The sequence below is a fragment of the Molossus molossus genome, unplaced genomic scaffold (assembly GCF_014108415.1).
Source record: "Molossus molossus isolate mMolMol1 unplaced genomic scaffold, mMolMol1.p scaffold_m16_p_34, whole genome shotgun sequence".
NCBI classification, from domain to species: Eukaryota; Metazoa; Chordata; class Mammalia; order Chiroptera; family Molossidae; genus Molossus; species Molossus molossus.
In genome coordinates this window covers 991,489-1,008,115 of record NW_023425371.1, presented here as the reverse complement: position 1 = coordinate 1,008,115, position 16,627 = coordinate 991,489, and the positions used below count along the sequence as shown (strand labels likewise).

General features: G+C 41.5%; 1 protein-coding gene across 10 annotated transcripts in view; it reads right to left on the bottom strand.

Moving 5' to 3' along the window:
* Positions 1 to 16,627, bottom strand: part of REV1 (REV1 DNA directed polymerase) — a 112,675-nt gene that overhangs the window by 89,799 nt on the left and 6,249 nt on the right. For 2 of the 10 annotated variants that reach the window (XM_036281396.1, XM_036281397.1), the window contains exon 1: positions 1,186 to 1,223. The exons of 6 other annotated variants lie outside the window; for them this stretch is intronic. The gene's annotated coding sequence lies outside the window, so the exon portion shown is untranslated. Of the gene's footprint in view, positions 1 to 1,185; positions 1,224 to 6,746; positions 6,772 to 16,627 lie in introns of those variants that run through there. 2 more of the 10 variants (XR_004961984.1, XM_036281400.1) reach the window with 2 other exon arrangements.

Sequence of the window (16,627 nt, the reverse complement as noted above, 5' to 3'; positions counted from 1 at the left end):
AAGATTTTAGGTAGGAAGTGTAGGGGGAGAAACAAGCAAACCCTGGAGCATAAAGCAAACTACATGACCCAGATCTATAATACTGGTCAAGAGCAGTGACAAACCAATCTGGCATGCAGAAAAGCTACCCAACAACCTGAACTGTGGGGCCAAATAAAAGGGAGACTCAGGTGACAGGATGTAAACAATAAGTAGGTTTATGACACTTCTGTTGATATGTACATAGCATCAAAGACTGTTCATACTTCAGTCATTTCGGATAGACCCACATTCATCTCCTTTCTGATACTCAAAACATTATAGAATAAAAATATGAATATGCTATACATATAAAATTATTACCTTTAATCTTATGTATGTAAGAAGTCAGTAAATTCTTGTTGAACAAAGAAAATATATATAAAGCATGGTAGCAATAGTAATATGTCCCAAGTATAGTGTACAACAATATATCAATATTCAAAACTCTACCTAACATATTTATCTACTTTTATTACTTTTTTTTTTTATCCTCACCCAAGGACATTTTTCCATTTTTTGTTCAGATAGAGTGGGAGGAAGACAGAGAAAGAGAGAAACATCAACGCAAAAGGGACACATCAACTGGCTGCCACCGGCACAACCAACCAGGGCCGGGGACAAACTTGCAACCGAGGTACGCACCCTTAGCGGGAACTGAACCCGGGTCTCTCAGGACCATAGGCTGATGCTCTAACCACTGAGAAAAACCGGCCAGGGCTACTTTTATTACTCTTATTTTAAAACAGCTTTCCAAAAATTAACAATACAATGCTGTGCTGTTTAATAGACAGCAATATGATAGACACTCCCTCCACAACTCATTGGTCCGTGGGCTGACACTCTAACCATTGAGCAAACCGGCCAGGGCCAATTCTGCAAATTTAATGTAATTTATTTATTTATTTTTAATCCTCACCTGAGGACATTTTCGCATTCATCTTCAGATAGAGCAGGAGGGAGAGGGGGGTAAGAGAAAGAGAGAGAAACATCAATGTGAGAGAGACACATTCGACTGGCCGCCACCCACACGACCCCAACCGGACCAGGGACAAACTGCAACCGAAGTACGGGCTCTTAGCGGAAACCAAACCCAGGCCTCTCCATTCTGCAGAACAATGCAAAACCCGCCAGGGCTCCCAAGCAAGACTTGTAAGTAACACTTGCCTTCCAGTTTCCAGATGAAATTTTTGCAGACTGAGTTCCCAATCTAGTTCCATAGTACTTGATGGCCTTGAAGAAAGTGACCAACATTTCTGAAACTGTAATGCACAACCTAAAATAACCCACCAACTTCTTATCTAACAGTATTATCTACTGAAGCCAACTATTGAGTTTTTCAAAAATAGTTAAAAAATGGTCCTGGCCAGTTTAGCTCAGCGGTTACAGCATCAGCCTGCAGTCCAGAGAGACCCAGGTTCGGTTCCCACTAAGGGTACGTACCTCGGTTGCAGTTTGTCCCCGGCCCTGGTTAGTCGTGCGAGTGGCAGCCACTTGATGTGTCCCTTTCACGTCGATGTTTCTCTCTCTCTCCCCCTCCCACTCTAGCTGAACAAAAAATGGAAAAATAGCCCTGGCCAGTTTGGCTCAGCAGTTAGAGCGTTGGCCTGCGGTCCGGAGAGACCCGGGTTCGGTTCCCGCTAAGGGCACGTACTTCGGTTGCAGTTTGTCCCCGGCCCTGGTTGGTCGTGCAGGTGGCAGCCACTCGATGTGTCCCTTCACATTGATGTTTCTCTCTCTCTCTCCTTCCTCTCTCTCCCTCCCACTCTATCTGTACAAAAAATGGAAAATGTCCTCAGGTGAGGATAAAAAACAAAAACAAAAACCAAAAAAACAAAAAAAAAAAGGAAAAATGGCCCTGGCCGGTTTGGCTCAGCGGTTAGAGCATCGACCTGTGGTCCGGAGAGACCCGGGTTCAGTTCCCACTAAGGGCGCGTACCTCGGTTGCAGTTTGTCCCCGGCCCTGGTTGGTTGTGCGGGTGGCGACCACTCGATGTGTCCCTTTCACGTCAATGTTTCTCTCTCTCTCTTCCTCTCTCTCCCTCCCCCTCTACCTAAACAAAAAAATGGAAAAATGTCCTCGGGTGAGGATGATAAAAAAAAAAAAAGGAAAAATATCCTCGGGTAAGAATAAAAAAAAAAAAAAAGTTAAAAAATGGATGAAGAGTAAATTCATGTATGCAAAAGTACCTTTATCCTTAGCACTTAGGGTATATATACCCTCAATAAACATAAGCAACTATTATACTAATATACCAATGCCAGGTCAGAATAGAAATCAAATGAGATCACATTATTTGGAAACACTTCGAAGATTATCAGGAAAAATATCGTTATTTTAAGTAAGTTATCCATGGTCTACAACATAATGAAAAGAGTAATTTATTTAGTGACACAAGATCTGGGCTCTAATCCCAGTTCTGCCCCTGCCTTGATATATGATTTGGGGTGAGTCCAACAACACTGAGGCTCTCATCTCAATTAAAACAAAGTTACACTGATGAGCACTCAGAAGAATCCCTATGAGGCCATGAACTGGTGTAGAGTGGATGTGGCTAGGAACAAAGACGTGGAGGTAAAAATAGCAAGCGAGCAAGGTTCCACTCCCTAAACCCACTTCAATTTTGGCAACTCTGCTTTTACAGTTTTAGATTACTTGTGATCTGAATAAGATTCTTTTGAAGAAAAAGCTCAAATGGAAAAAGACAGAAAACTAAAAACTAACTCTAGCCCTGGCCGGTGTGGCTCAGTGGTTAGAGTGTCAGCCTGTGGTCCAGAGAGACCCGGGTTCAGTTCTCACTAAGGACACGTACCTCGGTTGCAGTTTGTCCCCGGCCCTGGTTGGATCGTGCGGGTGGCAGCCACTCGATGTGTCCCTTTCACATAGATGTTTTTCTCTCTCTTCCTCTCTCTCCCTCTCACTCTATCTGAACAAAAAAATGGAAAGAATGTCCTCGGGTAAGGAAAAAAAAATTTTTTTTAATTAAAAAAAACTCTGGCCCTGGCCGGTTTGGCTCAGCGGTTAGAGCATCGGCCTGCGGTCCAGAGAGACCCGGGTTCGGTTCCCACTAAGGGCACGTACCTCGGTTGCAGTTTGTCCCCGGCCCTGGTTGGTTGTGCGGGTGGCAGCCACTCGATGTGTCTCTTTCACGTCGATGTTTCTCTCTCTCTCTCTCCCTCCCACTCTATCTGTACAAAAATGGAAAAATGTCCTCGGGTGAGGATAAAAAAAAAACAAAAAAAAAAACTCTGAAGACATTTGGCTCTGTTCTGTGTTCCTATATATGACTTGACAAAAGGCAAATGTTCCAGCCCTTGAAAGGTTCATAAACTAAACTCATCTGTTAGTCCTCAAGTAATGAAATTATAAAGACCAACCAAATCAGAGGCTGTCAGTACAGTTGTGCCAGGACCCAATGTCAACATATAATACAACAGCGCAGCCAGGTAAGCCAAATTTAAGGCAAAGGAACAACAGTTCTATCAATAATGAGCTCAAGGACCCTGAATACCTACAATGTAAAAGATTTCCTGACTCTCCCATTCTCTTTTTCTTAATCCTCACAGGAGGATACTTTTCCATTTATCTTCAGATAGAGTGGGAAGGAGGCGGGGGACATCGATGTGAGAGAGACACACGGACTGGCTGCCTTCCCCTTGACCCTGACCAGGACTGGGGATGAACCGAAAATGAGGTACGTGACCCTGACGGGAATCAAACCCATGACTCTTTGGTCCACGGGATGACACTTTAACCACCGAGCCAAACTAGCCAGGGCTCTCCCATTCTTTTAATAGGGAAGTTCAAAACGTCATGATGAGCCTCATAAAAAGCCTGCTTATTAAAAAACATGCATACTGCCCTGGCCAGTTTGGCTCAGCGGTTAGAGCATCAGCCTGCAGTCCAGAGAGACCCAGGTTCGGTTCCCGCTAAGGGCACGTACCTTGGTTGTGGTTTGTCCCCGGCCCTGGTTGGGTTGTGCGGGTGGCAGCCACTCAATGTGTACCTTTCATGTTGATGTTTCTCTCTCTCTCTCTCTTCCTCTCTCTCCCTCCCGCTCTATCTGAACGAAAAATGGAAAAATGTCCTTGAGTGAGGATTGAAAAAAAAAAATGCATACTTTTCCCTTAACTTTATTTCATCTTTTGCTGGAGTATACATTTCACTCTGGACTTTCAATCTGCATTTTAAAAGGCTAGTCAAATCCCACTAAAAAGAGTAAAAGAGTATCATTCTGTCTTTTTTACTATGATTATTGGTGGATATTGATATCTACCCACAGAATTATGTTAATCATTAGGAGCAATCGTATTCATGCAAAAGTGGTATTTCATCTATTTCCTAAAGAATTTTCAACATTATAAGGTTCCAAATAGCTTGTAACACACCAGCAAAATTCTCACCACATATTCAGAAAACGTCCAAATACATATTCATCGGTGTTAATCTGCTGGTTACATATTCGAAATTCCATTAAGTAATGAAACTGACTCAGAGTGGCTTTTATTCAGTCTCATTATTCTAGTTGTATATACATGTATGAGTTTATCTTCATTTGATAGTTACTTAAGAAATAGTTGCTGGCCCTGGCAGGTTTGGCTCAGCAGTTAGACAGACAGCCAGCCCATGGACCAAAGAGTCACGGGTTCTAGTCCAGTCAAGAGCATGTACCTCAGTTGCAGTTCTGGCCCCAGCCCTGGTTGGGGGTCATGCAGGAGGCAACCAATCCATGTGTCTCTCTCACATTGATGTTTCCCTCCCTCCCTCCCTCCCTTCCTCCATTCCACACTTTCTGAGATGAACGGAAAAATATCCTTGGGTGAGGATTAAAAAAAAAAGAAATAGTTGCTGAATGAATTGGACTATACTAATGAATATGCAATAAATAAATGAATGTACATATTACAGTGTATAATTACCCTCGTATATGACACAAATACAGTGATACCTCGGTTCTCGAACATAATTCGTTCCAGGAGGACGGTCGAGAACCGAATTGTTCGAGAACCGAAGCAATGAAACCAATAGGAAAGCGTGACTCCACAAAGCGTGACTCTCTCTCTGCACTCACACTGATGACGCAAGCAAGGCGCGCTGGGCCGAATGAACGCCATTCGGCTCAACTCGGCTCATCTCGGAAGTTCGAGTTCCAAATATTTGTTCGGATTCCGAGACAAAAGTTTCTCGAATCTCCATTTGGTCGAAAACCGAGGCGTTCGAGAACCGAGGTATCACTGTACAAAGAAAACAGCCTGTGGTCACTCAGCCCATCACTAGGCAAGGCTGAAATAAAACAAGTATACCTTTGGCTCCCTCTCACACTGCTACTCAACATCTCTTTTCTTCTTCATTGCTTCTTTCTTTACCTTAGTTTGCAGTTAATTTTCTGCTAAGGTACTTACTAACAATTAGGGAGCTGGTAAATAATTGGCTTAACCTATGTTTCATCCCAGGGACATGTGTGGACTTCTCCATGACCATTTAATGGGGGAAAGCAATTTTTTCAACAAATAATGCTGGGGAAACTGGATATCTATATGTAAAATAATGAAGTTAGACTCGTATCTTACAAGCTACAATATACAAAAAGTAACTCAAGCCCTGGCCGGTTTGACAACGGTTAGAGCGTTGGCCTGAAGTCCAGAGAGACCTGGGTTTGGTTCCCACTAAGGGCACGTACCTTGGCTGCGGTTTGTCCCCGGCCCTGGTTGGGTCACGCGGGTGGCAGCCACTTGATGTGTCCTTTTCGCATCGATGTTTCTCTCTCTCTCTCTCTCCCTCCCACTCTATCTGAACAACAACAACAAAAGTAACTCATGGATCAAAGACCTACTAAATGTGAACTAAGACATAAAACTTTTAGGAAAAAAACACCTCGAAGAAAAGCTTCATGACATGGGTTTGACAATGATTTCTCAGATATGACATCAAAAGCATAAGCAATAAAAAGAAAAACAGACAAATTAAACTACATCAAAATTAAAACTTTTGTGCATCAAAAGGACACAAACAACTGAGTAAAAAAGCCACACACAAAATGGAAGCAAACAGTTGAAAACCATCAATCTGATAAAGGATTAATATCCAGAATATATAAAGAACTCCTACAACTCAACGATAAAAAAAAAATTTTTTTAATTGACATAAGAACTGAATAGACATATCTCTAATGATACACAATAAGGCCAATAAGCACATGAAGATACTCAACATCACTTATCACTAGAGAGATGCAAATGGAAACCACAATGAGATGCCACCTCACACCCATTAGTATGGCTACTATAAAGAAAACAAAAATTATCAAGCATTGGGGAGGAAGTGAAGTAACTAAAACCCTTGTGCACTGTTGGTGGGAATGTAAAATGGTGCAGCCAGTATGGAAATCAGTATGACAATTCCACAAAAAAAGTAAACACAGAACTACCATATGACTCAGCAATTCCACTTCTGGGTATATACCCCCCAAAATTGAAACAGGGTCTAGAAATTTGTATACCCATGTTAATATCAGCATTATTCACAACAGCCAAAAGGTGGAAGTAACCCAAGTGTCCAGTGACAGATGAATGGGTAAGCAAAATGTGGTATATACATACAATAGTGTATTTTCAGTCTTAAAAAGGAAGAAAATTCTGACAGATTCTGCAACAAGGATGAACTTTGGGGACATTATGCTAGGTGAAATGAGCCACCCACAAAGAGATAAATGCTGTATTTTACTTACATGAGGTATATAGAGTAGTCAAATTCATAGAGACAGAAAGTAGAACGGTGGTTGCTAGGGGCTGAGGGAGGAAGAAATAAGAAGTTGTTTAATGGGTATAGAGTTTCAGTTTTGCAAGATGAAAAAGCTCTGGAGACTGGTTGTACAAAAAAAGGAGAAAAAGACTTTTGACATTGGAAACACTCCGCAGGCAGTTGGGATTAGAGAGTAATTTGTAAACTCCAGGGAAGGGATAACTGGGATGTTCAGTTGGCAGTACAAATCTGGGAAAGAGACTACTCCCTGCCCTGGCTGGTTTGGCTCAGCGGTTAGAGCACTGGCCTGTGGACCAAGGGTCGCAGGTTTTGATTCCAGTCAAGGGCACATACCAGAAGTTATTGCTACAGCAGACAGGCTTCAGTGGGAAAGGACAACTCAAGCACCACACATGGGATTCTCCTATTTACCCCATGCATCCTTTCCCTTAACTAGTTTTACTCTTTAACCTTTTAATGTAATAAATCATAATTGTGAACATAACAACTTTCAAGAGCTCTGAGTCTTTCTAGTTAATCACTGAACTAGAGGACGGTCTTGGGGATACTCAAATTTGGTATCAGAAGTGACAGTCTTGTAACTCCCAAATCATGGGGTGGCAGAACAACTGTCCTCCAGTATTCATTCTTCCTTTCTTTTAGTAATAAAACACCTTTCCCACCCCCTTTTAGTAGGAAGCAAGGTTGCCAACTCAAGGCTACATTTCCTAGGCTCCTTTAAAATTAGGAATGACCATGAGCAGAGTAATATATACAAAAATCTATTCTATATTTTTGTTGTTGTTGTTAATCCTCAACAGAGGATGTTTTTCCACTGATTTTTTTTTTTTTTTCAGAGAAAATGAAAGGGAGGGTGGGAGGGGGAGGAAGAGAGACAGACACATAGATTGATTGCCTCTCACACTTGCCTTGACCAGGGCTGGAATCAAACCTGCAACCCGGGTACATGTCCTTGACTAGGAATCAAACCCGTGACCCTTCAGTGTGCGGGCCAACATTCCAACCACTTAACTACACTGGCCAGGGCCTGTCCCATATTCTTTTTCTTAATCCTCACCCAAGGATATTTTTTTCCACTGATTTTTAGAGAGAGTAGAATAGAGGGAAGGGGAGAGGGAGAGCGCAAGAGAGAGAAACATCGATGTGAGAGAGAGACATCAATTGGTTGCCTCCTACATGATGCTGACCAGGTCTGGGATGGAACGTGCAACCCAGATACACACCCTTGACCAGGAATCAAACCCCTGACCCATTGGTCCAAGGGCCGATGGTCTAACCACTGAGTCACAATGGCCAGGACCTGTTTCATATTTTTACTTTAAATGTTTTTATTGATTTTTTTTGAGAGAGAAACAGCAATATGAGAAAGAAACATCGATCGGCTGTCTCCTGCACACCCCCTACTGAGGATGGAGTCCACAACCTGTGCATGTGGCCTAACTGGGAATCAAACTGGGACCTCTCAGTCCATGGGACGATGCGCAATCCACACCAGCCAGGCATGTTCCATATTCTTCAACAAAGTTGTTTACTTCTTTTTGTAATTTGGCTTCAACCACAAGAATGAAAAGAATATCCTGGGGATGGGGCTTAACAAACAAGAAATCTGGGACCCTAAAGGACCTTAAAAAAAAAAGGCTCAGCCCTGGCCAATTTGGCTCAGTAGTTGGAGCATCGGCCTGCGGACCAGAGAGTCCTGGGTTCGGTTCCCTCTGGGGGCACGTACCTCAGTTGCGGTTTGTCCCCGGTTGGAGTCGTGTGGGTGGCAGCCACTCGATGTGTCTCTCACGTCAATGTTTCTCTCTCTCTGTTCTTCCCTCTCTCCCTCTCATTCTGTCTGAGGATGAACGCAAAAATGTCCTTGGGTGAGGATTAAAAAAAAAAAAAGCTCATCCATTGTGGACTGCCAGACTATTACAGGAGAGAAAAACTTGCTGTTTGCATCACTGCTCTGAATTCTGTTACAGCAGTTTATCCTGTACCCTAAAGAATATAAGCACATTTCAGCATTTTAATGTTATGACATAGAGTCAATACTTAAACTACAAAGAGATAAAAAAGAGAGACGAAGAATAAGATGTGTTAAGAAAAAAAATAGGATTTGGATATATTAAAACTGAAAATGCATAACAAATATTTTTAATGTCCTAATTTGTGGATGATCTTATTAAAAGGAAAGTTTTCATCCCAAACAATTTAATATAACAAAGAATTTTCTCTTGGTTAGTCATAACAACAAAAATACAGAAAGATGATCGATTTAACCAAATCAGTCATTTGAATACAAGGTGAAGGAAGAAGCGTCCTAATTTTTCTCCCTGTAGTTACAGATTTCCATTGAAAGGAAGAGGGAAAAAAACCCACAAAGCTACTGTTTTAAGAAAAGACAAAGAACTGACTTCTCAGGTTTTTTAGAAAGCAGCAAAACTAACTGGCCTCTAAACAGCTGCTCTCAATTTTCCTGACCTCCGACCTCTAATCCATATGCTTACCAAACAAACATCTCCACTAGGATGTCCCACATGCACCTCAAAATCAGCATGCCCAAAACTAGGGATCAAGATACAAAGTAAAAAATAATGTTCTGGAGAAGCCATGATTTAAAAAAAAAAAAAAGAGTCCAGAATGAGGAGCAAAAAAAGAGTGATCTACACTAAGGAAGAGTGGTATATTCTCACAATAATCAAATGATTATCGGTAGAAAACTTCAACGTTGCAGTAAATCAAGAATTCCAACCCTGGCAGGTTTGGCTCAGTAGTTAGATCGCTGGCCCATGGACCAAAGAGTTGCAGGTTTGATTCCGGTCAAGGGTCCTCGTTGGGGTTGTGTGGGAGGCAACTAATCAATGTGTGTCTGTCTGTCCGTCTCTCTCTCACACATAAATGTTTCTCTCTCCCTCTTTTTCTCCCTCTCACTCTATCTGAAGATAAATGGAAAGATATCCCTGGATGAGGATTTAAAAAATAAATTAATTAAAAAAAAAAAAAAGAATTCCAAAGGCTGCTGTAGAAGCTTAGTAATAGGAACAGAACTTAGCTGGAGAATAAAGGAGTTGGTATCAAAGAAGAGGGGAATGTGTCCTCAGCAGCAGTTTGCATATTGAGCAGGCATCAGAATCATTTAGAGGGGCCTGTCGAGACAAAGAGTGCTGGGCCCCAACCCCAAAGCTTCTCATCCAGTAGGTCTGGAGTGGGGCCGCAAATCTGCATTTCTACAAAAGTTGCAGGATATGCTGCTGCTGTTGGTCTGAGGTACATACTTGGAGAACCACAGATTTTGCCTACAGTGTATCTAGAGTGGTGAGAAAAGAGATAAGTACAGTTCACAGGTAATGAGACAGAGTATATGAATAGAAAGAATGTTGCTAAAAAATGCACTAAATAGCCCTGGCCAGTTTGGCTCAGCGGTTAGAGCGTCGGCCTGAGGCCTGGAGAGACCCGGGTTCGGTTTCCGCTAAGGGCACCTACCTCAGTTGCAGTTTGTCCTCGGCCCTGGTTGGTCGTGCGGGTGGCAGCCACTCGATGTGTCCCTTCACGTCGATGTTTCTCTCTCTCTCTCCCTTCCTCTCTCTCCCTCCCACTCTATCTGTACAAAAAATGGAAAAATATCCTCGGGTGAGGATAAAAAAAAAAAACTGCACTAAATAGAAAGAATTCACAACAGGGCTAAATACAATTCACTAGTTAGATTACAGATGACAAGATCTCTCCAGTCCTGACTTTTCTTCCCTCTCGTCGCAATTCCAAGTATGATCTAAAAGTTTACTCCATATTCACTGAGCATTTACTATAATCTGTTTTCAGGTGAGTCAAGTAAGTATAAACCACAATGCAAAGTTATCTATTAAAGAAGTAAGATTTGCATAAAACCACAATACAGGAGCCTACATTGGGGCCCTGACAACATGCAGTAGATGCAGAGAAAACAGCGATGAACCTCATGTTGGGGAAGAGATCCAAGAAGGCTTCTCTGAGGAGATGTGTCTAAGCTGAGAACAATGAGTAGGATTAAAATGGGTAAGAAGGGAATGAGAGGAGGATTTCAGGAAGAAGGAAAATTCACAATCAAAAGAAAAACATTAAGTTTAGGCAACATTAAGGAATTGACTGGTATTCAGGACACATAGTCAGAGGTAGTGATAGATGAACTAATAAGGTAGATGAGGAAATGTAACAGAAGGCCCTAATCTCACTAAGAAGCTTGAACCTTACTTTGCAAAAAGTTAGGAAAGGAAGTGTAAATTTGTGTCTGTAAATGATGGGAAATGGGGCTGGTTGCAGATACTGAGAGGTTCTGGCTCTTGAGCTAACCTACACTAAGATCTCTAAGTCTGTCTTCCCAGAAGACCTCACTTTATGTATTCTATCCACACACGCCTTAGATTGCTGAACTCACAAGATAAGTTGCACACACACAACTAAAAACAAATCCCTCTGCAGACCTGCAATTCAAATATATGGTCAAATTCACTCTTTTCTAGATCTGCTCAGTTTCATCTTGAACAAATCTCTCTTCTCACAAATCCTTATAGTATTAAATTTAACTGCAAGTGAAAATAAAGGAAGTAGAATGTTTAAGAAACTGTCACTACTTTCTGGCCTCTTTTCCCTTGCTCATGCCAAAAACTCCCTATTATACATTAAAAACAACAACAAAACCCCACTACTATTTAAGATAATACAGCATTGTAAGGAGATGCTACATTGTTCAAAAGACACTAGAACTAGAAGTCTTATTCAATGTAACAGTTTATTTAGCACTCTATTTATTTAGCACTTAAAACTAATATATTTTATTTCTGAGAAACATTCAGTGAGTTCCAAGAGAATGTAATATAATCTTTCAGTGACAATTAGAAATTTTCTGTTGGATATAAACAATATGCAAAAGAACATTAACCTACACCTGCAACACAATAAATTTGAACAGCTAGTTACTTCAATTCAAGTGTGAAAATTCAAAAGGGCAATTAATTTGGCAAATAAGTTACTGAAACATTTTACAATCCTAACAAATACATTATCAATACCTCCACCTCACCAACAAAAATCTCACTCCATAGGTTCCTTTCATTTAACAGTAACAAGTAATAACCCAAGTCTAAAATTACAACTTCAAATAGAAATACTAAAATTAAACTTTTTAGTCAAACTTGAGCTTTTAAAATACCAAAAAGTATATAGTTTATAACCAACCGCTACCTACAACACAATTTACATAAATAATTTGGCTTATACAAACATCAGCCCAAGGTTTTAAATAGCCTTATATCAATTAAAAATAAAATTTCAACAGAAGTCAATCTTTCTATACACATATATTCAAATGCAACCTGTTCCAATTTTTAGTATAATAGAGATCACTGGGCTACTACTACAGAGATGTGTTCTAGTTTCAACTGTCACAAACTGATTGGCCAAATGTCTATTCTCACTTCAGTTACTGTTACCTAATAAAGAATTTGGCTGACTTTGGTCCCTGGTTCCTGGATGGAAGACTCTAAACCTCTGGAATCTCACATCTGATAAGAATATTTCTGTTAACTATGGTGTGTCACTGAGACCAGTGTGCCCCTCGTTTCAGGATGAGGTGGGCCATGCTAGAAAGGCCAACCATGTGATGAGTGTTGGGGCTTTGAGACACACAGCAGCCTGACCTCACAGAAGAGAAGGGAGTTGGAGTCAACTGTGCGCCCAGTGATTCAATCATGCCTATGTAATAAAATTCCAATAAAAACTCCGGACATTTAGGCTTGTATGAACTTCCATGGTCTGTAATCCTGTATGGATATGGCAGGAAAATGATGTCCTGAGGACACAGAAACTTCATCTATGGGACCCTTCCAGGCTTTTCTCTATGTATCTCTTGGTATGGCAGGTCCTGATTTGTATCCTTCACAGTAAAACCATAACAGCAAATACAGCACGTTCCTGAGTTCTGTGAGTCATTCCAGCAAATTATGAAACCTGAGGAGGTAGTGGGAACTTCCAAACTTGTGACCAGTTGGTCAGAAGTGTGGGTGGCCTGGATGCCCTAGACCATGCAGCTGGTATCTGATGTGAGGAGAGTCTTATGGGCTGTGCCCTTAACCTGTGATGTCTGCCCTAACTCTGGGTAGCTAGTGCCAGAATTGCACTGCAGCTATAAAACAGGATACACTGCCTGACCCCTCATCTCCGGACTCTTATGGGAATTAAATGAGAAAAAGTCAAATGAAAGCACTTTTTAAAACATAAAGGATTACAAAAAGTAAAGGACTTTTTTGGTTATGTTCTCAAAAATAATGAAGAACAATTGTTAAAATGTTTTTAAAAATCAGATCTGGCTTAAATTTTTAAACGGATTAAAATAAAGAGCTAAGCCCTGGCCAGTTTGGCTCAGCAGTTAGAGCACTGGCCCGTGGACCAAAGGATCATGGGTTTGATTCCTGGTCAAGGGCACATACCTGCGTTGCAGGTTTAATCCCTGGCCCCAGTGGCGGTCATTCAGGAGACAACCAATCAATGTTTCTCTCTCTCACATTGATGTTTCTCTCTCTCACATTGATGTTTCTCTCTCTCTCTCCCTTCCACTCTATCTAAAAATCAATGGAAAAATATCCTCTGGTGAAAATTAATAAAATAAAAATAAAAAGCCAGTAAGTCATCAAGAAATAGAAGTTATTATAAAATAAAATTCAGAACTTTGATGAAAAGCATTTAAAAGAACAAGGAGCCCTGGCCAGTTTGGCTCAGCGGTTAGTGTCGGCCTGTGGACGTAAGAGTCCCGGGTTCAATTCCAGCCAAGGACATGTACCTCGGCTGTGGTTCGTCCCTGGCCCCAGTTGGGGTTATGCGGGTGGTAACCAATCGATGTGTCTCTCTCACATCAATGTTTCTCTCTCTCTGTTCCACTCTATCTGAAGATAAATGTAAAAATATCCTTGGGTGAGGATTAAAAAATTAAATAAGTAAAAATAAAAGAACAGGAATCTTCCCTGGCCGGGCTTCCCAGCTGGTTAGAGCATCATCCTGTACATCCAAAGGCTGTGTGTTCAATCCCCAGTCAAGGCACTACCTAGGTTGTGGGTTCGACCCCCAGGGTTCAATCCCCAGTTGGGGTGTGTGAAGGAGGCAACCAATCAATGATTCTCTCTCTCTCTCTCAATTCAAGCATAAAGCCAAGAGACTAGACTGGTCTTTAAAAAGGTTTCTCCTGGCCGGTTTGGCTCAGCGGTTAGAGCGTCGGCCTGCGGTCCCGAGAGACCCGGGTTAGGGCATGTGCCTCGGTTGCAGTTTGTCCCCGGCTCTGGTCAGTCGTGCGGGTGGCAGCCACTCGATGTGTCCCTTCACGTCGATGTTTCTCTCTCTCTCTGTTCCTCTCTCCCCCTCCTACTCTACCTGAACAAAAAATGGAAAAATGGCCCTGGCCGGTTTGGCTCAGCGGTTAGAGCGTCCGCCTGCGGTCCGGAGAGACCTGGGTTCGGTTCCCGCTAAGGGCATGTACCTCGGTTGCAGTTTGTCCCCGGCCCTGGTTGGTCGTGCGGGTGGCAGCCACTCGATGTTTCCCTTTCACATCGATGTTTCCCTCTCTCTCTCTTCCTCTCTCTCACTCCCACTCTGTCTGTACAAAAAATGGAAAAATGTCCTCGGATGAGGATTAAAAAAAAAAAAAAAAATGGAAAAATGTCCTCGGGTGAGGATAAAATAAATAAATAAATAAAAAGGTTTCTCAATCTATGTCCGGCTGGTGTGGCCCAGTGGTCTGAGCATCATCAAACCATGGACTGAGAGGTCCCAGTTCAATTCCCCTTCAGGATGCATACCTGGGTTTTGGGCTCAATCTCCAGTAGGGGGCATGCAGGAGGCAGCCAATCAATGTTTCTCTCTCCCCCCAATCTATCCTATGTGCATAAGACAGCTACCTGCCTATATAAAAAAGCGTAATTTCTTTTTTTTTTTAATCCTCACCTGAGGACATTTTTGCATTTATCTTCAGACAGAGCAGGAGGTAGAAAGGGAGGAAGAGAGAGAGGAACATCAATGTGAGAGAGACACATCGAGTGGCTGCCACCCACACGACCCTAACCGAGGCCAGGGACAAACTGCAACCAAGGTACATGCCCTTAGCGGGAACCGAACCCGGGACTCTCCGGTCCGTGGGCCAATGCTCTAACCGCTGAGCCAGACTGGTCAGGGCAAAAGCATAATTTCTAATCGCGTTATAGAAGACAAGAACTTTTCTATACTTTAAAGCCAATGATTTTATTTTAAAAACTCTTAAAATTCTCTACCCTCTTGAGGAATAAGATACTAAGCATACACTAGCCTTTTCCTGGGTAACAAAAAGGGGCAGTTTATTGTTATAGAAGAAAATGGTCTTAAACAAAAACTCTTAGGTTCTAGTCCTATTTCCTCTCTTTATCAATTAAATGACATTCTGGGTCTCATTTTCCTCCAGGAAAATATAAGGACATAGTCCACAGATTCTGTAAGGTTCTATCTAGCACCAGCATTCTGAATCTATTTAAGTGTCAAGAAGTCAACAATTCATAATTTAGATATTCTTCAAATTTTAAATCTTGCAAATAGATGTTGAAAATCATTAAAGCTTACTATGGTCCAAAAACGTTCTACCATGTGTCCCTCCTTATTTATTAAAAACAAAGATAAAAAAATTTGTTCCACATCAGCAAAAACACATGGTTTATTTTTGTTAAATATTTACTTGCTATGTGAATTTCAGCCTTAAGCAAATTTAAAGACACATGTATTCTTAAATGCGGTGCATTATATCATTGTATACAAAACCTTTACAGCCCTGGGCAGTTTGGCTTAGAGGTTGGAGCGTAGGCCCGAGAACCAAAGAGTCAAGGATTCAATTTCCAGTCAACAGCATGTACCTGGGTTGCAGGTCTGATCCTTGGACCAGGTCAGGGTTGTGCAGGAGGCAACCAATTGATGTCTCTCTCTCTCTCTCTGTCTAAACACTAGTGGAAAAATATATTTGGGTGAGGATTAACAGGGAAAAAAAAATCAAAACGTTTTCAAACTATTTACAAAGCTTACCTACCAGGACACACACTGCTTTGACTCATTTTAATGATTTTAATAAGAATTAGAAAAATATAAATGATGTTGCTATCATGACCTATTAAAATGTTTCATATTTACAGACTATATAGGCATGTAAATACTGTAGTAGTTAAAAAAACAAAACCAAAAACACCCTTAGCCACAAACGACGATGAAACTGCCAGTAGTTAAGAGGAACAACACAGATGATGTGATAAAACATACTGGCAAGTTTCCAAACAGAAACCTTGTTGTTATGTGCATCATAGCAAAGTGGTTATCACCTTCGGTTAATGGAATGAGGTGGAAGTAGACTGAAATCCTAGCTCCTTTCTTAGATGTGTGACCTGGCCAAGTAATATCTTCTATTTCTTTATAACTGGGCCCACTTTATGTGGTGGTTGTGAATATTATATAAGACAATGAACTTAGCAAAGACTCTGACATACAATAAATAAATAATAATTTAGAAATTATGAAATTCTGGAACAAATGTTACACAAAGAAGCAGTATTCTATCATTGTTTTCATTTATGTTTTTAATCCTCACCCGAGAATTTTTTCTATTTATCTTCCAATAGAGTGGGAGGGAAATAGGGAGGGAGAGAAACATCGATGTGAGAGAGACATTAACTGGTTGCCTCCCGCACGACACGACCAGGGCCAGGAACGCACAATCGAGGTACGTGCCCTAGACTGGAATCGAACCTGCGACTCATTGATCCACAGGCTAACACTCTAACCACTGAGCCAAACTGGCCAGGGCTCTGTAGTTGTTTTTAAAGTTTAAGG